Raw genomic sequence first — 24392 nt, forward strand, 5'->3', positions numbered from 1 at the left:
CCATCAGACTAACAGCAGATCTCTCCGCAGAAACTCTACAAGCCAGAAGAGAGTGGGGGCCAATATTCAACATTCTTAAAGAAAAGAATTTTAAACCCAGAATTTCATATCCAGCCAAACTAAGTTTCATAAGTGAAGGAGAAATAAAATCCTTTACAGATAAGCAAATGCTTAGAGATTTTGTCACCACTAGGCCTGCCTTACAAGAGATCCTGAAGGAAGCACTAAACATGGAAAGGAACAACCGGTACCAGCCATTGCAAAAACATGCCAAAATGTAAAGACCATTGAGGCTAGGAAGAAACTGCATCAACTAATGAGCAAAATAACCAGTTAATATCATAATGGCAGGATCAAGTTCACACATAACAATATTAACCTTAAATGTAAATGGACTAAATGCTCCAATTAAAAGACACAGACTGGCAAACTGGATAAAGAGTCAAGACCCATCAGTCTGCTGTATTCAGGAGACCCATCTCACACGCAGAGACATACATAGGCTCAAAATAAAGGGATGGAGGAAGATTTACCAAGCAAATGGAGAACAAAAAAAAGCAGGGGTTGCAATACTAGTCTCTGATAAAACAGACTTTAAACCATCAAAGATCAAAAGAGACAAAGAAGGCCATTACATAATGGTAAAGGGATCAATTCAACAGGAAGAGCTAACTATCCTGAATATATATGCACCCAATACAGGAGCACCCAGATTCATAAAGCAAGTCCTTAGAGACTTACAAAGAGACTTAGACTCCCATACAATAATAATGGGAGACTTCAACACTCCACTGTCAACATTAGACAGATCAACGAGACAGAAAGTTAACAAGGATATCCAGGAATTGAACTCATCTCTGCAACAAGCAGACCTAATAGACATCTATAGAACTCTCCACCCCAAATCAACAGAATATACATTCTTCTCAGCACCACATCATACTTACTCCAAAATTGACCACATAATTGGAAGTAAAGCACTCCTCAGCAAATGTACAAGAACAGAAATTATAACAAACTGTCTCTCAGACCACAGTGCAATCAAACTAGAACTCAGGACTAAGAAACTCACTCAAAACCGCTCAACTACATGGAAACTGAACAACCTGCTCCTGAATGACTACTGGGTACATAACGAAATGAAGGCAGAAATAAAGATGTTCTTTGAAACCAATGAGAACAAAGATACAACATACCAGAATCTCTGGGACACATTTAAAGCAGTGTGTAGAGGGAAATTTATAGCACTAAATGCCCACAAGAGAAAGCAGGAAAGATGTAAAATTGACACTCTAACATCGCAATTAAAAGAACTAGAGAAGCAAGAGCAAACACATTCGAAAGCTAGCAGAAGGCAAGAAATAACTAAGATCAGAGCAGAACTGAAGGAGATAGAGACACAAAAAACCCTCCAAAAAATCAATGAATCCAGGAGTTGGTTTTTTGAAAAGATCAACAAAATTGACAGACCACTAGCCAGACTAATAAAGAAGAAAAGAGAGAAGAATCAAATCGATGCAATTAAAAATGATCAAGGGGATATCACCACCGACCCCACAGAAATACAAACTACCATCAGAGAATACTATAAACACCTCTACGCAAATAAACTGGAAAATCTAGAAGAAATGGATAATTTCCTGGACACTTACACTCTTCCAAGACTAAACCAGGAAGAAGCTGAATCCCTGAATAGACCAATAGCAGGCTCTGAAATTGAGGCAATAATTAATAGCCTACCAACCAAAAAAAGTCCAGGACCAGATGGATTCACAGCTGAATTCTACCAGAGGTACAAAGAGGAGTTGGTACCATTCCTTCTGAAACTATTCCAATCAATAGAAAAAGAGGGAATCCTCCCTAACTCATTTTATGAGGCCAACATCATCCTGATACCAAAGCCCGGCAGAGACACAACAAAAAAAGAGAATTTTAGACCAATATCCCTGATGAACATCGATGCAAAAATCCTCAATAAAATACTGGCAAACCGGATTCAGCAACACATCAAAAAGCTTATCCACCATGATCAAGTGGGCTTCATCCCTGGGATGCAAGGCTGGTTCAACATTCGCAAATCAATAAACATAATCCAGCATATAAACAGAACCAAAGACAAGAACCACATGATTATCTCAATTGATGCAGAAAAGGCTTTTGACAAAATTCAACAGCCCTTCATGCTAAAAACGCTCAATAAATTCGGTATTGATGGAACGTACCTCAAAATAATAAGAGCTATTTATGACAAACCCACAGCCAATATCATACTGAATGGGCAAAAACTGGAAAAATTCCCTTTGAAAACTGGCACAAGACAGGGATGCCCTCTCTCACCACTCCTATTCAACATAGTGTTGGAAGTTCTGGCTAGGGCAATCAGGCAAGAGAAAGAAATCAAGGGTATTCAGTTAGGAAAAGAAGAAGTCAAATTGTCCCTGTTTGCAGATGACATGATTGTATATTTAGAAAACCCCATTGTCTCAGCCCAAAATCTCCTTAAGCTGATAAGCAACTTCAGCAAAGTCTCAGGATACAAAATTAATGTGCAAAAATCACAAGCATTCTTATACACCAGTAACAGACAAACAGAGAGCCAAATCAGGAATGAACTTCCATTCACAATTGCTTCAAAGAGAATAAAATACCTAGGAATCCAACTTACAAGGGATGTAAAGGACCTCTTCAAGGAGAACTACAAACCACTGCTCAGTGAAATCAAAGAGGACACAAACAAATGGAAGAACATACCATGCTCATGGATAGGAAGAATCAATATTGTGAAAATGGCCATACTGCCCAAGGTAATTTATAGATTCAATGCCATCCCCATCAAGCTACCAATGAGTTTCTTCACAGAATTGGAAAAAACTGCTTTAAAGTTCATATGGAACCAAAAAAGAGCCCGCATCTCCAAGACAATCCTAAGTCAAAAGAACAAAGCTGGAGGCATCACGCTACCTGACTTCAAACTATACTACAAGGCTACAGTAACCAAAACAGCATGGTACTGGTACCAAAACAGAGATATAGACCAATGGAACAGAACAGAGTCCTCAGAAATAATACCACACATCTACAGCCATTTGATCTTTGATAAACCTGAGAGAAACAAGAAATGGGGAAAGGATTCCCTATTTAATAAATGGTGCTGGGAAAATTGGCTAGCCATAAGTAGAAAGCTGAAACTGGATCCTTTCCTTACTCCTTATACGAAAATTAATTCAAGATGGATTAGAGACTTAAATGTTAGACCTAATACCATAAAAATCCTAGAGGAAAACCTAGGTAGTACCATTCAGGACATAGGCATGGGCAAAGATTTCATGTCTAAAACACCAAAAGCAACGGCAGCAAAAGCCAAAATTGACAAATGGGATCTCATTAAACTAAAGAGCTTCTGCACAGCAAAAGACACTACCATCAGAGTGAACAGGCAACCTACAGAATGGGAGAAAATTTTTGCAATCTACTCATCTGACAAAGGGCTAATATCCAGAACCTACAAAGAACTCAAACAAATTTACAAGAAAAAAACAAACAACCCCATCAAAAAGTGGGCAAAGGACATGAACAGACATTTCTCAAAAGAAGACATTCATACAGCCAACAGACACATGAAAAAATGCTCATCATCACTGGCCATCAGAGAAATGCAAATCAAAACCACAATGAGATACCATCTCACACCAGTTAGAATGGCAATCATTAAAAAGTCAGGAAACAACAGGTGCTGGAGAGGATGTGGAGAAATAGGAACACTTTTACACTGTTGGTGGGATTGTAAACTAGTTCAACCATTATGGAAAACAGTATGGCGATTCCTCAAGGATCTAGAACTAGATGTACCGTATGACCCAGCCATCCCATTACTGGGTATATACCCAAAGGATTATAAATTATGCTGCTATAAAGACACATGCACACGTATGTTTATTGCAGCACTATTCACAATAGCAAAGACTTGGAATCAACCCAAATGTCCATCAGTGACAGATTGGATTAAGAAAATGTGGCACATATACACCATGGAATACTATGCAGCCATAAAAAAGGATGAGTTTGAGTCCTTTGTAGGGACTTGGATGCAGCTGGAATCCATCATTCTTAGCAAACTATCACAAGAACAGAAAACCAAACACCGCATGTTCTCACTCATAGGTGGGAACTGAACAATGAGATCACTCGGACTCAGGAAGGGGAACATCACACACCGGGGCCTATCATGGGGAGGGGGGAGGGGGGAGGGATTGCATTGGGAGTTATACCTGATGTAAATGACGAGTTGATGGGTGCAGCACAGCAACATGGCACAAGTATACATATGTAACAAACCTGCACGTTATGCACATGTACCCTACAACTTAAAGTATAATAATAATAAATAAATTAAAAAAAAAAAAAAAAAAACAAAAAAAAAAAAAAAAAACTTCACATTATGCTATGTTATTAATTCTGTTTTATTATTACATAGAGTAATCGCTTTGGAAAAATATTAAAGACATTGTATTACCACCTGTGGTTCAAACTGAATTTTGTGATTCATACTTGATTTTGTTTTAAATTTAAAATCAATAAAAACTACAAACATTTAAATAAAAGGATAGATGAGGGAGGGCCTTGCATAGACTTAATTCTAGAATAAACTTTGTTAAAAAATAAAAAGTTATTATGTCACATTAATACTAATTATATACTTAAAATATACTGTTAATTTAAATAGTTAATAGTGATTGGAAGAGTTTTATTTTTAAGCAACATGACTAGATTGGTTTTTATAATGAAGATTTGACAGTAGAAATATGTAGAGATAGTTAGACTGGAGAACAGGATCACCAGTCGGGTAGCTTCAGAAATTATGCCATGATATGAAAATTAACTGAATTATACCTTGGGTGTTTGTCTGTTTGTACTATTTATAAGCTACGGATATTTCAGTGCGTAAGCCAGGAACCTCCTTGAGGTCTGGGATTTTACTTGCTTTTATCATTAAGGGCATAAATGGCACAAAGTAGATGTAAGTACATCTGTTAGTTTTTTACTTTCCCTCTCTATTCACCTTTTCCTTTGAAAATCATAGCCCAGATTACTTGTGGGTATTTATGTTCTTCTCTCTTATGTTTCTGATGAATTAGCTTGATCCCTAAGCCTGAAGACATGAAGGAGGAGCAAGTATGGGTACACAGATTTGGGAATATCAGAGTATAACCACCACAATTTGTTATGTAATCAGAGTCAAGGAGGGCATAGAGATATTGCTGTGACTTCTAGGAGACATAATTACACTATTTTCCTCTAGAATTAAAATGGAACCTGAGAGTATATAATATACGTAACATAAAAAGTTATCTTTTACTGTGCTAAGAGTGTTTGCACAAAAATAGAGTCTACCTGAAAGAAAAGGGTTTAATATGTGAAGAGAAATAATTCTGGTAACATTGTTAGATGTCTTGGATCTGATTTTGCATACAGTCTGCCCTACTGAACTTCAGTTACACTTCCTTAAGTGAATCTGAGTTGGATTTTCTGTTATTAGCGTCTTAGCTGATATAAAGTTAGGCAATTCACTTGTGTTCAGTGAGTGTTGAATTAATAAAAAAAAATTGCTTTGGAGACTGGAGAGTTGCATTCTTAAATGATTAAGTTACAGTACAGAAATATTTAACTTAGTGTTGATGGGTCTGCACATACTTCTAATAGTTTGCTGCATGCTCTCCCCCTTCAACTATATGCAAAATTTCGAGAGGGCATGCTTATTTGCATTTCTCTGGGGTGAGGGAACAACATTTTCATCAGGCTTAAAGAATTATCTGACTTGTAACATTGGAAGGAAAATGAAATGCAGAAAACTATAAATAAGAAATTATCAGCATTTGCATGGTACGTATTTATAATCTAAATGACTGTTAAAAACAACTTTCGAACATTTTTTAAATTTGATTGCTAGAAGATATATTAAATACCATCTTACATATTTAACCTAATTTCAAAGTAAGACCCTTTAAAATATGTTGATTTTTATTTTGAAATAAAAGATAACCAGACTAAATTGACTTTGGATTATTACCAAATCAATTATCCCTTAGATTAGATAACACTGACACTTACATTTGTGGTGACATATTGACCACCAGCTTTCTACAGATATAGACACACTTTTTGAAATAGCAACAAAGATCAAACTGAAAAATTTGATATATAGTAATAAATTTCAGTAACAAATTTAAATTTAATTTAAATTTAAGTTTGATCTAAACATATTTTTCACAGTTATGAAATATGTTTCTCATTATCACTGTGACTGTGTCTTATTTTGTACCTAAATAATTTTTGCCACAGTAATTTTCACATGATAGATATGCCACCTGTTTATCTTAATATGTTAGTTTGCATAGGACTACTTTGGATATGGATTTTTGTCACTAACTTGATTTTGGTTAATACAAACTGCCACTGGAATGTTTATATTAGGATTCTTCTTCATTGCTATTTCACAATATCTGTTTTCAGTTCCGACAAAGACTTTTTGTGTTACTCTGTTTTCCATGATGCTGATAAAGACATACCAGAGACTTGGTAATTTATATAGGAAAAAAGGTTTAATTGACTTACAGTTCCACATGGCTAAGGAGGCCTCACAATCATGGCAGAAGGTAAGAAGGAGTAAGTCATGTCTTACATTGATGGCAGCAGGCAAAGAGAGAGCTTGTGCAGGGAAACTCCTGTTTTTAAAACCATCAGATCTCATGAGACTTATTCACTATCACAAAAACAGCACAGGAAAGACCCATCCCCATAATTCAGTTGCCTCCCACCGGGTCCCTCCCACAACATAACATGTGGAATTCAAGATGACGTTTGGGTAGGGACACAGCCAAATCTTACCACTTTTTAACCAAAGAATTTATGTATCTGGAAAAATTCAGTTTGAAGGAGGAAAACACAATTAATAATAAAATATGCAATTTGAAGGCAGAAAAAAATTCTCAGTAATCGTTTTGTCCTTTAGGTGAAAACAAATTGTATTAAAAATTCTACTCAGATTTGAATAACAATCATTAAGCAATTCCTTTTTGTTTAAATATGTTTTTAGAGTATACTTTTTCAGAGAACATAGTTAAACCTATAACATGGTAGTTTTAATGTGATACGAGAGATAGTTATCCAAGGTTGATTCTATTGTGTAAGTAGTGTTGACTGAAGATCTCTTTTCCTATTCCCCCATTTGTAACAGCTCAAAAATTACTTAAGGTTGGTGGGAGCTAATAAATGAAAATGCCAAGAAAGCCTTTAGAGTATATTAGTTAAATACTTGACTAATACAATGGACACTTTCCAGGGGGTTTTGATAGATTTCGGGGGTCATGCAAACCAAGCAGAGAAATACATGCTTAGAGAAGAAAATAGAAGATTTTAAGTAAATGTATAAAGAGTGATTAGTTCACTTTCATAAACTTTATGAAAATGTATCCATATAACAGTATTACATAGGTAAATTTAACTTTTGGAAAGTGTGGGATTGACTGTGGCTCTGGGAACCCGAACTCTTCTCTCACAGGATCCTGGACCAGTTGAGATAATAAATTTTTCACATCTCGTTATGATTCTAAGGAATTTCCTGCAAATACATCCTTGCTAGGCGATCCAAACATACTGACTACAGCTTAATGGACCAGAAAAGATCACATAGCCCACGCGAGAACAATCACAAGTGTGTATAACAAGAGGAATACTATTAATTTACTGATCCATTTAGATTCTGTCTCAGGAGCTTGAACTAGATAAACACGAAACTTACCAGTGGTCTCGAAGTAGAAAATGAGGTGGCGGGGGGGGGAAGAGAAAGACTGTGGGCATATCTGAGTTGTGCTAAAAGCAGATTACTAGAACAGGGACAAGAGCATTTACATTGCTAAGTGGTCAATGAAATAACTCAGGAATTAGAGATGAGAGTCCATTTTTCTAAATCATATTTCAGTTTCCATAAGCATTGTTTGTCATGAATTTCCATTATGTCTAACCTTCCATTTACAGAATAGGCATATATCACCAGTTTCATAGGTATTCTGATCATCTCCATCGCTTGAAATTTAATAAAACCAAATACCATTCATGGCGACATTCCACTACCCATTGTGGTTGTGGAATGACAGCAATGACATTTTCCAGAAAGCTGTAATTTCCTTGAGGGAAAGTACTGCACTATCTTCTTTTTCAGTACTTAATACATAGTACCCAATGCATATTTGTAAAATAAATGTGAGAAATAACTGTGTTCTGGATCTGGAAGTTGAAATAGAAAAAAATTATGAAGCCAAAGAAATGAAAACTTGGTATTCATGATAATCAAAATATGTCAGGGCAATTTTGAATAAGAGACATGCATTGAACATTTTCCTTTAACCAATATCTATAGATCTCTGGTTGTGTTACATAATGAAAGAAAATTCAGTATTAAATTGAAAATGCTGTTTAGAACTTCCTTAAGGCCTGCGTATTGAGTATCCTGGAATTAAAGAACAGAATTGTAAAGTTCATGTTTCCTTTCCGTCTGTTGATTTGTTTTCCTCAATTGCTTTTTTTGTTGTCTGTGAGTGAATAAAAAAGACATGTTTAATGGATCTTTGTCCTTAACTTGTGGTTTGGTGTTTGCTTGTGTTTGAAGAATCTGGTATTTTCTTTCTAGCCTCTAGAATTATGAGAAATAAATTTCTGTTTTTCAAGTCACCCAATCTATTGTATTCTTGTTATAGCAGTCTGAACTGACCCCATTCACCCCATGAGTACAATTTATTTTAATAAAAAAATATTATACTCGCTTTGATTTCGAAATTGTGAAATATGGAGACTATTAGGAAAGTTTGGAAAAATGACCCTATTTTATTTGAGACAAATAAATCAATACTCTTCCAGATGTTTTTAATATAGCACAAGTACAAAGAATATATTTATTATTGAAATTTGAGTATTTTAAACTAAACGTATTTCTTGTTATAAGTCTAGCTGTGTACACACATTTGAAAGCTATTTATTTTTCATGACTATTTTTGGTAATATTAGACAGTCTTCTTCCTACCACCACTAGCAGTGATATTTTAAACTACCAATAATGTTGATAGGGTTTGTTCCTGTGAGTAGGCTGAGAATTTATCTTCAGCCAAAAGATGATAGTCCTAGAATCTTAATTATTATTATTTTTCTTTGTCTTTGAGACTTCAGGCATAAAAATCTGTATTGGAATTAATACCTCCCTATGTATTTGGTTTATAATTGTTATATGTATGCAAATTGCTTGCTGTTAGCATCCATTATTCTATTTTCTTTAATTTGTGAAACTAAATTAAATGCTCTTCTTTATTGAATGTATAGATCATAGACTCAGATAGTGCAAATGACCTCCAAAGTTCACAACAAGTGAATGTTATGGCTTCAAGCCACTACTATAACTTTACATTTCTTTGTCTCTTTAATCTTTGAAAATAATTGATATCATATACAGACATATGATTAAACATTATGAAGCTATCAATTATTCTTTTTATATATGCTTGTAATGTATTAAAAAGTATGACTAATCTTTAGTCCAAGTTGTGCCATATATTTTGCACAACTTCTAGGTATCATGATTCAGGTTTCAGGGTCAACCTCTATGAATCTAATAGTTTTATTCAAAACAATAGAAAATAGTGTTGAAAATGGGAACAATTCTAGATAGCACTGACATACACTGAGAACTGTACAAATACTTTTACCTTGATTTAAGTGAGATATGTAGTTGAATTCAAGTTCAAGGTGAAAGTTTGAGAATATTTGCCTGTCCTCTAATCATCCTATACCACCTGTCAGGATCCTGTTCATATGATTGCAAAATATACTTAAATAAGCTAAAGATTCCTGGGGGGAAAAAGGATGTATCATCAGACTAAATGTTTGGATGATTTATCTTGGGGGATAAAGCAAACAAAATTAAATAGGCTGAGATCTCCATAGGAAACAAACATTAACTCTAAAATTAATTGGTTCTTTTCCAGGCAGCTCTTGAAAAGATCCAGTTTACAGCCAATAAATACAAAGTGTAAGAATAAGTCATCAGAACAGCATCATTGCCATTAATTTAACACTGCAATGAAAACAGGTGGACCACTTAATTCCCTACATTCTTATTATATTTTAGCTCCATTACTAGCAACAGCTTCCCCTTCTTATTATAATAGCATTTAAACTTCTCTCTAAAATAAGTAAATAGTCTACCCAGGCGTTTGCCCTTTCAGAGGGATCTGAAAGGCAATTTAAGCACATTTAGAGGTAATCCCATATCCTCCCAATAGAAAGGGAGGGGAGATAAGGGAAGAAAAGGCAACTTTATTCAAGATGGAAAGATATGAAGCAACTTGAATCCCGAATTAATGAGCTTTTCACCCTGGATATTACACAGGTATTTAAACTGTCCAATACCCCAGAGTAAAAATGAGCATCAATACTCTATTCAACAGTTGTTTGAGAACAGATCTGCTGAACTATGGAAAAAAAGACAAGTCAGCTCTATCATTAAAAGCTAATATGTAAATGGATGATCAGGATCACTAATATGAAACAGGACAAGATGAACTAACAGAAGTCTCCACAGAGGAAATATGAATAATTCAATAAAAAAGAGAAAACTTAAAATAAAACTTTAATATTCTTATTACTTGAGAGGCTATTTTAATCTAAAGTAAGAAAGTGCTACAAACCAAAAGGAACAATTAAAAAAAAAGTGTCATTGAAAATTCAAATTATTTGTTAAATATAATTATGTGGAGGGTCCAAAAATATGGTTAAGCTGGAAGTCCAGAAAATAAAGTCAAAGGAATAAAGGAATTCTGAGTGAACACTAAAGATCTCAGAGCACACACACACACACACACACACGCACACGCACACACACACACACACACACACAGTAGCCCCTTCTTATCTACAGGGATATGTTTAAAGACTTCCAGTGGATGCCTGAAAATAAAGATAGTATTTAATTCTGTACATACTATGTTTGTTTCCTACATATGCATACCTATACCTGAGAAGTTTAAGTAATAAATTAGGTTTAGTAAGGGATTAATGAGAATTAATAATAAAATAAGACAATTATAACAAAATGCCAGCATCACTACTTTTATGCTTTCAGTTCATTATGAAGTAAAATGAGGATTATTTGAATGCAAGCATGGCAATACCTTGACAGTGGGTCTCATTACCAAGGCAGCAACTAAGTGACTAATGAGCCAGTAGCTAGTATACAGCTAACCCTTGAGCAACTCAAAAGTTAGGAGTATCAACCCGCAGCACAGTCATGAATTTACATATAAGTTTTGACTCTCCAAAAACACACCTATTATTAACCTACTATTGATCATAAGTCTTACGGGTAACGTGAACTGTCTATTAACACATACATTTAATGTTATATGTATTATGTACTGTCTTCTTTCAATAAAATAGCTAGACAATAGAAAGTGTTATTAGGAAAATCATAAGGAAGAGAAAATATATTTACTATTCATTAAGTGGAAGTGAATCATGGTAAAGTTCTTCATCCCATCCTGAGTGGATGGCCGGGGTGATGCGAGATTTCCTCATGCTACTCACAAAGACATGTCACTTAAAACGTATGGATTGGTAAATTCTGAAATTTTCAGTTTAATATTTTTGGACCATGGTTGACCTCAGGTAATCAAAACCACGGAAAACAAAACCACAGACAGGAAGGCACCTACTGTTTATACATAGCATAGATTCAGGAGCTCAATCACTGGACAATAGTAATTTCAGAGTAGAAGAATAAACAATGAAGAGAAAAATAACAAATATTTTTAAGTATAGGGTTGAAATTCTTGACATATTGTGATGTGAAGAACATCCTAAAATCTTCCAGAGAAACAGTTAACATCAACAGCATCAGAATAATAATTGAAGCAACCTGTCATGAGCAACACTGAATGCTAGAGGTCTAAAGCAATGTCTGCGAAGTTTCATGTGGAAAGTTCTTATGAAAGTGTTATTATTATCTTATCAATCAAAAGTGATGGTAAACACTTTTAGGCATTCACATAATTAGGACATTTACCAGTGGCCCCACTCTACCTCATGAAAATTGTACAAGGCTGTTTGATAAAGCATAGAGAAAAAAATAACCCAAGAAGTAGAAAACGTGGAGTCATAGGAGAAATGGAATCTTGGACTGGCCCCCAAAGGAACAGAAAAAGCTAAGAGATAACTAAAGCTAAGCAAGTTAAACTTGATAGGAGCCATACAAATATATACATACACACATGTATATACATATCTATAATATGAATACATGTATGTATTCATCACCTTAAAGAATCTATGTAAATGTAAAAGAATCTATCTAGTATATTTATCTAAATATATATTTAGATTTAGATTGTATAAATATATATTTAGATAAATATATACTTATATATTATATAAACACATATATAGATAGTTTATTATAGATAAATATATATTATCTATACATATTTATATAGATAAATATATATTTAGATAAGTTCTTTAAGATGATGAATATACATGCTTGTTAAAATATATTTAGATAGATTCCTCAAGGTGATGAAGCAAGGGCTTGAGTTTATTATTGAAAATTATAAAATTAATCACAAAAGAACATTTAAAAATAAATGGTTAATAGTTGTTTCTTTTCTGAAGCATCATACAGAGATTCGGGAGATATATTTAACTTTTTCTTTAATATTCTAGTACATAGGATTTTTTAAATCTATGAATATCATGAATGATAATATCAGTAATAAAGATTCAAAAGGATTAAAAAAATTATGTTTGCTGTTTATTACATTTACTCAATACATATTTACTGAGTGCCTAACTCTAGTCAGGCATGCTGCTAGATGCTAGGCAGTGAACATATATATTTCTTGGCACTCAAAATACCAGCATGGTAGTTAAGAATGCAAACTTTAAACGCAAACTGCTTGTGTTTTTATTTCTAACAACTAGTCCTTTGTGACATTTTGGGTTTTTATTTCTATTCCAATAACTACTCATTGTGTGGCATTAGAGTTGAATAATCTCTGTGTTTCTCAGTTTGTTCTTCTGGAAGAGTAACAGTGGCACCTACTTTCCTAGGGTTGTTGTGAGTATTACACTAGTAAGCATTTAGAAGCATGCTTGTCACATGACAACTGTCATAAAAATGCAAACTATTATTCCTATCTTTATTATCTAATGGGAACAACATACAATTCTAAAAATCTCTACAATAAAGTGAAATGAGCCTATTAATTTGATATACCTTTTGTCATGTGAACACATATCAGTGTAATGAAACATGTGCCTTTATTTTTAAAGTATTGTTTGTAAGGGAGAAAAAATAGCTGCTCTTTTAAAAAGTGAACACTGAGGGGATGAAGAATGCTGTAGAAATACACTTACCCTGATAGCTCAGAAACCTAGACTCCAGGCACCAAGCATATTCTGTGCAGTCATTTACGTGAACCATCTGTAATCTGGCATCTGCATTCCAGATTTATGATTTAGAGCCTTAGGAACTATTTTAAAAGCTCTAAACCTTCACTTTTTTTTCACTAAAGTCAACTTATTTTCAGGTGCCATCTCTGCAATACAATTATACTGTATCTATGGGTTCTGTATCTATAGAGTCAACCAATTGTGGAGGGAAAATATTTTGGAAAAAAATACCTGTACTTAAAACATACAGACATTTTTCTTGTCATTATTTTTGAAGAAATACGTCATAACAGCTGTTTACATAGAATTTACATTGAATTTACAATTCAATTTACAAATTACATAGAATTTACAATAGAAATGTACAGTTGTAAATTATATTTCCATTGTAAATTCTATGTGAAGGTATAAGTAATCTAGGTATTATAAGTAATCTAAACATGATTTAGTGTATACAGGAGGATGTGCATAAGTTACATTCCTCATCTTATATAAGAAACTTGACCATCCATGAATTTGGATATCTACAAGGAGTCCTGGAACCAAACTCCCACAGATACAGAAGGATGTCTTTATATCTTTATTTTTAGGTTTTTTTTTTTTTCTGAGTAAATTATATGTTTTCTTTTTTAATTACATAATTATATTTTATGATTGACTTTTTCTGCTACTCCTTCTCGCAAACATTAATAATTATAGTCTTTTATAATTTGTATTTGAGAACTCAGTAGAGAGGGTCTTTTCTGTCATGATGTCTGTATTAACTTGTGGCCAGAGAACTGACGTCTTTTTTCAAGTCCCTCAATTCGTCAGTTTCAAGTTGGCTTGAATCAAATGACTTCGTTGTTGTTTTTGAGACAGGGTCGGTCACTCAGGCTAAAGTACAATGGTGTGATCTAGGCCCACTGCAATCTCCCCATCCTGAGCTCAGGTAATCCTCCCACCTCAGCCTCTAGAGTAGCTGAGACTACAGGCATGCACCACCACGGCCAGCTAATTTTTGCACTTTTTTTTTTTTTTTTTGATAGAGATGGGTTTCACCATGTTGCCCAGACTGGTCTCCAGCTACTGAGCTCAAGCAATTCACCTGTCTTGGCCTCCCAAATTGCTGGGATTATGGCATGAGCCACCGCACCAGGCCAGGGATCAATTTTAAAACAGTGGATTTCCAAATACATAGCAAAGCAAATGTTGAGTTGATGAATTCTGAGGCTCCATACAGGACAAAAGATGCCCATCTTATCCAGTTATTTCCTTACCTTATTCTTCAATAACTTGATTGCAATCTCTTCCTAACCTGATCTTCACACTGCTGCTAGATTAATATTGATTATACATTACTTTCATTGCATCACTTTCATGCTGAAGGACAAACAGTTTTATCTCAAGAGGAAGTCCAATGTACTCTGCTCCTTAATTTGTTTATAACTAAAGTATGCAACTATATCCCCTTATTGTTTAGCAGCACTCTACACTATGTAATACAGAAGTTCAGTTGCCTTCCTGTCTCCACCATTATGCTCATTCTTTTTATTTCTGAACTTTTGCTTTTCCTCATATTATTTGCTGGAATGTTCTCCATTATGCCTGTTACGTAACCAACTAACATATATCGTTTCAGCTCTTAGCTCCTCAATATTCCAGGAAAATTTCTTTAACTCTTCCTAACTCTTTTATTTAACATCCTCTGCTTGTTTTATGTGTAACAACATTTTATTTCCCAACTGAAGTTTACATTCATTGAAACCAAATACTTTGCTCTCTTGTGTTTCTTGATAACCCTTCAGTGCATGGTAAACATATATCATATACTTGTTCACTATCAATTAATTTTTGAGGATGTAGTAAGTTATATAAGTAAGTTATTAAGCTGTCACACTGTGGAGAAAATCTTCTTACTGTTTACTCTGTGGAAAATAAGAAGCCAGTGCAGTTTATATTTTCAGTATGATAAGAGCAGGAGAAAAAGTTGTGCATACAGAAAATATACTTTAATATAAGTTGTAGTAATAAGTATTATCTCCCTTGTATTTGCAAACGTAGACTGAAATCTGACTGGAGGTAGAGTCTTCTTGGAAGGCAAAAAGGGTTGCTTTTGACACTACACATGGTAACCAGGACACAAGAATGGACTCAGAGTGGCTAAAGTTCACACAAAATAGAAATAGATAACAGAAGATAAATTAATTAACACATAATGAGTAATATCACTGTTACATGGATGAATATCAGTAAGTTTTGTATGGTTAGTGGATTTCCTCCTTTTGTCTCTTTACTTGAGAACTCCAATTATAAACAGAAGTTATATGAGGACTTTTCTATGAAAATGTATTATCACATTAACTAGATATGTTTAAGTCTATATTAAGAGACATGTTTAAGGTCTATACTAGTAGCATAATTTATCTATCTAGTTGCACCTTTATGGGAGGCAAAAGTTATGTAATGAGCATGGAATTAGAACTAGGGTAGCTAGATGAATCAATCATTTAATTGAATAAGATATTTACAGTTGTTGATTCTAACTGCTAGATTCATCTCCATATCAGGGATTGCCTTTACATTAAAAATTTTCAATATTGGCAGATGAATGGATAAGATACTCTATCCCAAGGCAGTGCTTAGATAAAAACTGATTTGCCTTTTTATGCTTCTGTGACCAAGCAACAACTTTTTTCACAAACAGAATTTTATTTCATGTTTTACTGTAATGGCCAACACCTCACGATAATACTGACCAGGGAGAATAATAATGGGCAACATTTGTGACTCATTTTCATGAGAATGCCACCCCAATATACTATTAATGTAATACTGTTACTTCTTTTGTTTTGGCTCTGCCTTTAGAAGGCATTGAGACATACTGCTGGGCCTAGCACTAAGAAGATGTGAGTGCTCTGCCTGAATCCTGACTACAGGGAGCATTGTGATATATTTCTTGACCCATTACAATGTTTTTAAAATACATGTCTGCAATATTGCTTTTTTATATATTCAAACTGTCTTTGAACTGAAAGTGTAAGTGTCTTGTATGTAACATTGCTTAGTATACTTGTTAAATGTAGATTTTATAAACTAAATGGCTCTCCACTAATTTTTATTTGAACAAAGTGCAGAATCGCTGTAGAAAAAGATAAAAGATAGGATTGCTAATATAGGAAAAAACCAAATAACATCAAATGCAAGGATGCTGTACTAAAATCAGGTGTATTAAGTGAGAATGAATGAGAATGTATGTCTAAGGCTTGACATTCTTCATTGTTTCCCTTTGGGTTTACAGAATGTTGGCAGCTAGAGTTATACTCTCCAGGCAGGAAAGTGGAAGAGACCTCTCTGGATTTTTTTTTTTTCTTTTTTAGACGGAGTCTCACTAGATCACCCAGGCTGGAATACAGTAGCACGATCTCAGCTCACTGCAACATCCACCTCCCTGGTTGAAGCAATCTCTTGCCTCAGTTGCCTGAGTTACTGGGATTACAGGCAGACACCACCACACCTGGTTAATTTTTGTATTTTTAGTAGAGACGGGGTTTCACCATGCTGGCCAAGTTGGTCTCGAACTGCTAACCTCAGGTGATCTGCCCACCTCAGCCTCCCAAAGTGCTAGGATTACAGGCCTGAGCCACTGTGCCCGGCCCTCTCTGGAAGTTTGAATAGCCTAATGAGAAATACCTAAAAATAATGAGATATTCGTGTCCCAGAGACAAAGTTCAGCCAAGTTGCCCCCATGATAAACCTCATAGTTGACAAGGTTTACTTATGGGCACAGAATAGAATCTATAAATGTGTTGGCATTTTGATCTCTCTTTTTTTTTTTTTTACAGGAATATAACATAGTTAATATTTAATTATCTAAGATCTTGTCATTTAGAAAAATGTTACCCCAAACTTTGGTATACATTTTGCTGATTTATAAACTGTATACATTATATGACATGGATAACAGGATACCAGAATTTAACAGTTACTTCTCAATTATTTTTATAAAACTTAGTAGTATCGATATTTCTGGAAGCCTCTTCTACCAAGAAACATGAAAATAAATGAACATTTAGTAAAGGTTAAAGAATACATTTTTCTCAAATATTTTCTCCCTCAATTCTCAATAATATTTTTGGACAATATAGTTTATTTAATTAACTATATTATCTAATATATATACATTCACTTTTATATTTTTATATTTCATACTTCAAAAGATTAGTAGAGTGAAATATATTAAAAATGTCACTTTAATCTTGATAGAAAATATATGTTGTTCAATAAAATAGCAAGTTTTCCCATTATAAAACAATACAACTATTTTATAAAAGGAAAAGTAAATGAAACAGTTTTAAATGTTCAATGATTTATTCAGTGATGGTAACATCCAAAAGACCCTCTTCCCACAAAATTGCAATTTTTTCCATATTAAATGTAATATCCTACAGGGTCTTAATTTTAATTGATCATGCCATGTTAGTGTGATTAGTTTTCGTAATCTTGTTTTTATTTTATAGAAGTCTTGACCTATGTATGTTAGGCTTATTAAGTTGACCTAAAGTAAATTATTCTTGGATGTCCAGTTTTTAATTTGGAATATACACGGAGTGAGTATTAGTATAGCTAGACTTAGACATAAGAAACAAAACATCATTTTCTTTTTATATAATCATGTCTATTTTTTTCATTAAATGCCTACATGTTCACCAAAAATCTTAGGAATTCTCTGCATAATATTTGTTTCACTAAACAGATTTTTTTTTTCACTCCTGGATGTTAGAAGAACCTGCTTAAATATTTTATCTATTAATTTATATTTATTTTTTCAGAAAATGATTTAATGTGAGAACATACACTTCTAACGATTTAGGTCTAGATAACCTCTACCCGTTCCTTATAGCTCCGCTGCAGTTTCCTCACACATCTGCTCCTCAGGAGAGAGGGATTTATCCTCTTCTTAAACTGTTATGGGAAAGCCACATCTGAACCATGAATATTTTTATACTTAGTATTTCACATGTTCGTTTTTAAAATGCCTGATCAAATGAAAGTTGAATAAGACTAGATTATTCTCTCTCCAAAGAACATTAGGAAATGATACATGTTTCTCATTCAAATTTTAACTCTCCTCAATTCTGAGGTCTCTGAGAGCAATTAATCTTGTATTTCACATTCATAAAATTTTTGTTATGTCCTGTATAAATTTCACAGTCTACTTGACTCCTTCTCTTCCCCCCATGAGAAGAGAATGCCACATTTAAATCTTTAAATTAATAATTGCTAATATATAAATATCTCTAATTTTCTGCTAATGTAGGAACAACTCACATCTCACTCTGGAGCAACATACATGCTAACAGACATTGAGAAGGGGTAATGAACAGCAGAAAGGGTAATGCACAGCTTTTTAAAACCTCTCCCATGTTATTTTATTTTTTTACTCTAAAAAGTCTACTCTTGGTTGTATTTAAAAATATATCAATGCAAATTTATTATTACTTGTTATAAGGAAGTGTTTGAAATATGTAAAATTTTTAGTAGAAAAAATACAAAATTGAAAAAGCTTTTCTTAAAATGTTAGCTAAGTGTGTTTCTATGTCCTACAATGCTATAACTAATATTAATATATTATATTTTCCCATTGTGTCCAACATTGAACACTAAACTATTTTTATTCCCATTTTATAAATGAGGATGCTAAAGCCCATAGATCATCAATGAATTGCAAAAAGTCACCCAATTGTAACATATCCAATATAGTACTGGAAAAATCAATTATCCATTCCAAAATTCAGTCACAATTTCCATTTCTTGAAAAATATATTCACTTCTCTTTCTCATTGTGACAATTCCTTGTTAGTCAGAGTACTTACTGTCTATATTTAAAGACAGAGAGATAGAAAAGCAAACATAAGTATGCAGATGTTATAATGAGGGATTCATATAAACTCAGTGATCTTTAGTTTAGAAAAAAGGACTGCAGATGCAATCATTGTTACTTAATGGCAATAATTGAATTTTAATATAGATTAAAACATAGAAAAAACATCATTTTAACATAGAAAAATACAATTTTTTTACCTTTCAGATTTTGCAGTTCATTCTGTTTCCCACATCCACTTTCTAAAATAAATGCACCATGCTATTTGAAGGTGAGAAACCTTGACTCTGCCCTCTAAAAGCTCATAATTCTTGATGAGAGGGAAGGGAAATAGCCTAACTATGTCCTCAAATATGCCCTTTCTACCATCTAATTATCTTGAACATTCATGAATTTTCTTTCCCCATCTCTCATTATTAATGTTTTCCTGTAAAATATAGTATTTTAATATTGTTTACTCTCCTTTTATTGTTTATTAACACAGAAAAGTTATTATATTTATTATTCTAGGTTATACAAAATGATATCACTTTAATGAAAAGGCTCAAATATTTCTAGTCCTTAACTTATAAACCTTAGTGGTTACTAGATAAACAGGTTGAAGGTGGGATCTTAGTGCTTGGGAAATCTACAGATAAAATTAAGTTGTTTTTCTCCACAGCAACTCAGCACCAAGTAAAACTCAAAATGTCCTTCACTGATGGCATATTTTGAATACCAGCCATTAATCTAAACAAAACAATGTCATTTTGATTAGTGCAATGTGAAGTTGGAATATATTTCCAGGCAAGTGAATTCATTACATTATCAAAGGCCAACAAATAAGTATGCTAAAAAAGTTTAACTGAAGTCACCCAACACGTGAAAATAAAAACACAATTAAGATACAGATAGTGCAGAAAAACTCATGATGAAAAATTGTAGTAGTGAATGCTATAAAACATAGGGATTTCCCAGGGCCTAATGCTAAACACTGTTAGTTTACATAGTCAATATTGTTAACAAAATAATTTTGGTGGTAGTATATTCTCTAACACTATCTTTCTAACTATCTATCTATCTATCTCTCTATCAATCAATCAATCAATCATCTATCATTTATCTACTTACCATCTTTCTCAAATTGAAAACAATGGAGAAATATATCTATGCATTTTATCCAGAGGAACTCCATGTCATAAATTTATTCCTCATGCTCATGATCTTATGCTTCTCGAGAGTATCAAAATTTTGCATAACTAGATAATAGTAAATGGCAGAAATTCATGTTCTACAGGCAAAATCACTAGCAAAGCACCTATAGTAGAACAATGTTGGGTTTTTGACTCCTTACAAGGGGTTATGCCTGCTATGGGCACACATAAAATGACTTGGTAAGAATATTCTAGGGATGGGGCTTGTGTATGCTGATTCTGGGCAAAATTCAAGGATGGAGGGTTTTGCGTTACATTGGATGGCATTAAGTGGCAAGGATAGTTCTATGATTATCTTCACTCTTGTCTAGAAAGTGATGGTAATTGAGCGAAGCTAAAATGGCAGTTGTTAATGAAGAAACAGTCACTCATTTTAGGCAAGACAGAAGATTGTTCAGACATGCCTGTGGTTTGGACAATGAATTGTTTATCAATGAATTGTTTGTCAATGAATTTTTGTCTTGTTCCATTAAGGTCACAGAATAATCTTGTCTGGTGGCGTTTTGTGAAATTGTCTCTATACAACAGGATAAGATCTTTGTCTAGTTGGGAAGAGAGCTTGCAACACAAATGGAGCCCTAGCTATTCGTCAGCTTGTGGCTATCAGAGTCTGGTTTTCTTTTCTCTTTCTCGCAGATTTTCTCAAATTTTATTCAAATCTCACTCTGCCATTGTCTTGCTCAAAACTTCACACAATAAATGGCATTAAATTGCTGATATAAAATCTATGCACTGATGAGTCACTAATCTTTCTCAGAGAGAGTGCTATTCTGAGGGGATTGTGACAAGAATATGAAAAGAAAAGTAAGATGGAAACATAACAATAACTATGTCTTGTTTTAAACCATTAAATCTGTAGTAATTTGTTATGGCAGCAAAATATCACTGATGCCATCGACTTTGTACAGCACTTTAGAATTGCTTAACATTTTCATGTGATCTGAGTGGTTGTTTGTTTTCTGTCAGGAGGAATATGGCTATGCATCATGTGTTGGTCACTTCTTTTAAAATAGTTTGTGCATTTTTTTAGAACAAAAGCCATATTATACACATAACATAATACACAATATTCAACTTGGAAGAAATTCAGTTAATATTAATCAAGTGAATCAAAACAGAGAAGAGTATGATTATTGGATATAGCCTATGTCTACTGTCTTTAAGACAACAGAAAGTGAAAGGATGTTTTGGGACTTCATTTTGGGGAACAGCAAAATTTGTTTGATGCATGCCTACTCTGAGTTCTTGACTGATCAATGTAGTGAACCAGAAAAATTTAATGTCTAAATTTTGGTGACACTTATATATGTATCATAAGTTGTTGTAAGAAACGTAATGTTGAAAATGTGTTTTCCTACTAATTTTAGCATAATTTACTGTAAGTGCAAACATTGACTAAGTATGTATATGTAGATGTGTAGAGTGGAAGGAATTAAATATTTCTAAAATTCATAATGAATAAGTTAGTTAATGTTTAAGAAGAAACATTCAGTTTTATTGATGGAAAATATTTTAAGAAGAGAAGAAAATCAAAGTGTACTGAGAATAAAGAGAGACTGTGGTCAATGTTTTTTTGATTAATATTGCAAAGAAAATTAGAGTCAAACATAAGAGAATATGCAGTGAAAAGATTCCTTATTGCAAAATTCCAGATGGTCTGACAATTTAAAAAATATATACTGGTTTTGAGACACTTCTCCCTTTCTTCCTTTTGTATTCATTTCTAATGTGGAGAGAGCTACTTATTGCTCAAGGATTATGGGTAGCAACTATTGTTTTATTCCGACAATAGATATTATCTAATAAAATACAGATTCAGTTGAAGAAATTACATTTTGAAATTCAATCTTTTCTCTATATTAGTACTACTGAAGTAAGTTATTTAAAAAACATTATTAGTCCATAAAATATATGCTGGTCTTACTGTTTTTCTAACTCAAGGAATTAGACTATTAACTATCTAGGTTAATTTACATTGCGAACCTTCAAGTCTGTGTAATTAATCCACTCTTCAAAATTATGTAAGGGCAAATCTGATGTCTCTAGAGGAACTGGCAATGTAGGTGTCGCCTTGACACTTTTATTTTCTTACTGATGTTTCCTCTAACACACGGAAATGTTGTATAAGATGAAGGAATAACTTTGCTTTGCCCATTTCTCAAGGATAAATGGAAGACAACGCTAAAACATGGGTTGGCATTTGAAGTATATGTCAATTACCATAAAATTATTGTGTAATTTATAACATCCTTTCTAATAATGACCCAATAAGATAAAGAAGAATAATGGTTAGGTAAGAATAAACTTAGTTTCAGTGTAGCCAAATGATACTTTTTCTTACAAAAATACATATGTATTATTTATTTCAAGAGTACTTGGGTTGACACCAGCCAAGTGTATTCTAGGTAAATTATTTTTTTTGTGATTATATGGAAAATAAAAGTATTTCAAGAGGATGACCTACTTAATACCACTCTAGAACATGGGCTTAAAGTTATTTTTACGTAGAGAGACTTTGAAAGGTACTGGGTCTCTAGTTAACCTGATCAATGGAAAGTTACTTCCTGGTACTTTCCGGTCCATTTTGTAAGTAGTTTCCACTACAGCTTCTAAAAGTATTTACTTACTTTTCTGTTCTGTGTCAAAACCCAGTCTTTCTTCCCCATGAAATCTTAATAATAAAGGAACTTCTCCATGAGACAGAGTTGGGCCTGACAAACACTCTGCATGACTAACTGTGAGAGCCTGGTAAATACCTTGTAAGTTTCATTTTGCTAGTTAGAATCTCAAAGTCATTGGCTAGCTAAATGTAGAATGAGAAATATATGTTAAGTGTTTAGCCAAGTATGTCTTTCCTAGTAAGCACCTAATCAATGAAAGGGGCCACAGTTACTATTACTGTGTCAGAATCAATTTCTTGGTTCACTATCAAGATAATTTGAATTTTTTACATGGGTTCTTCTAAGGTGGTATTATCCTGAATTTCAACTCATGATCAATTTTTTGAGAAAATATTGATGTCTCTTGCCTGCCATGCTTTGATAGTTTATTGAGTGCCTGCTATGTGCTAAATTGATTTAGATGAATTAATAAAGTATTATCTTTGTAAAATTGAAAAAAGACAGATCCATTTGACAATATATTGTATTGTGTAGTCAATAGTCTAAGACAAATTTGTAGAATTATGACATGGCAATCAGTAACTAATAACAGCCTCTCCGATACCTCCAGCTTTCCTTCCTGTAGCTCTTTTGTTTCTCTGGTGCCTGCAAACCTTTGACTCTCTATCTCTTTGGTTCGTTATTTCTAGTTCCAAATATAAAAATCTGAGGGTCTACCACCAATTCCTAGTTATTAAATCCACCATAAAATAAGTATATTTCCATTTATCCTATTAATTCTCAGGGGTTTTATACCTTATATTTTTATTTTAAAAAAGCAGTTTAGGCCGGGTGCAGTGACTTATGCCTGTAATCCCTGTACTTTGGAAGGCCAAGCTGGGAGGATGGCTTGAGCCCAGGAGTTTGAGACCAACGATGGCAACATAGTGAGACCCTGTCCTTCCAAAATATTTAAAAATTAGCTGGGTGTGATGGTATGGTGATACATACCTGTAGTCCCAGCTTCTCAGGAGACTAGGGCAGAAGGATTACTTGAGCCTAAGAGTTTGGAGGATGCAGTGAGTCATTACTGCACCACTGTACTCTAGCCTGGGCAACAGAGTGAGATGCTGTGTCAAAAACAAAAATCAACCTTTATTGTGAGCAGACTTACTGAGATCCACATGCCATATGATAAACTCAAAGTATGCAAATCAATGAATTTTAGCATATTCACAGTGTTAT

Source organism: Macaca mulatta, chromosome 12, assembly GCF_049350105.2.
Source record: "Macaca mulatta isolate MMU2019108-1 chromosome 12, T2T-MMU8v2.0, whole genome shotgun sequence".
Taxonomy (NCBI): Eukaryota; Metazoa; Chordata; class Mammalia; order Primates; family Cercopithecidae; genus Macaca; species Macaca mulatta.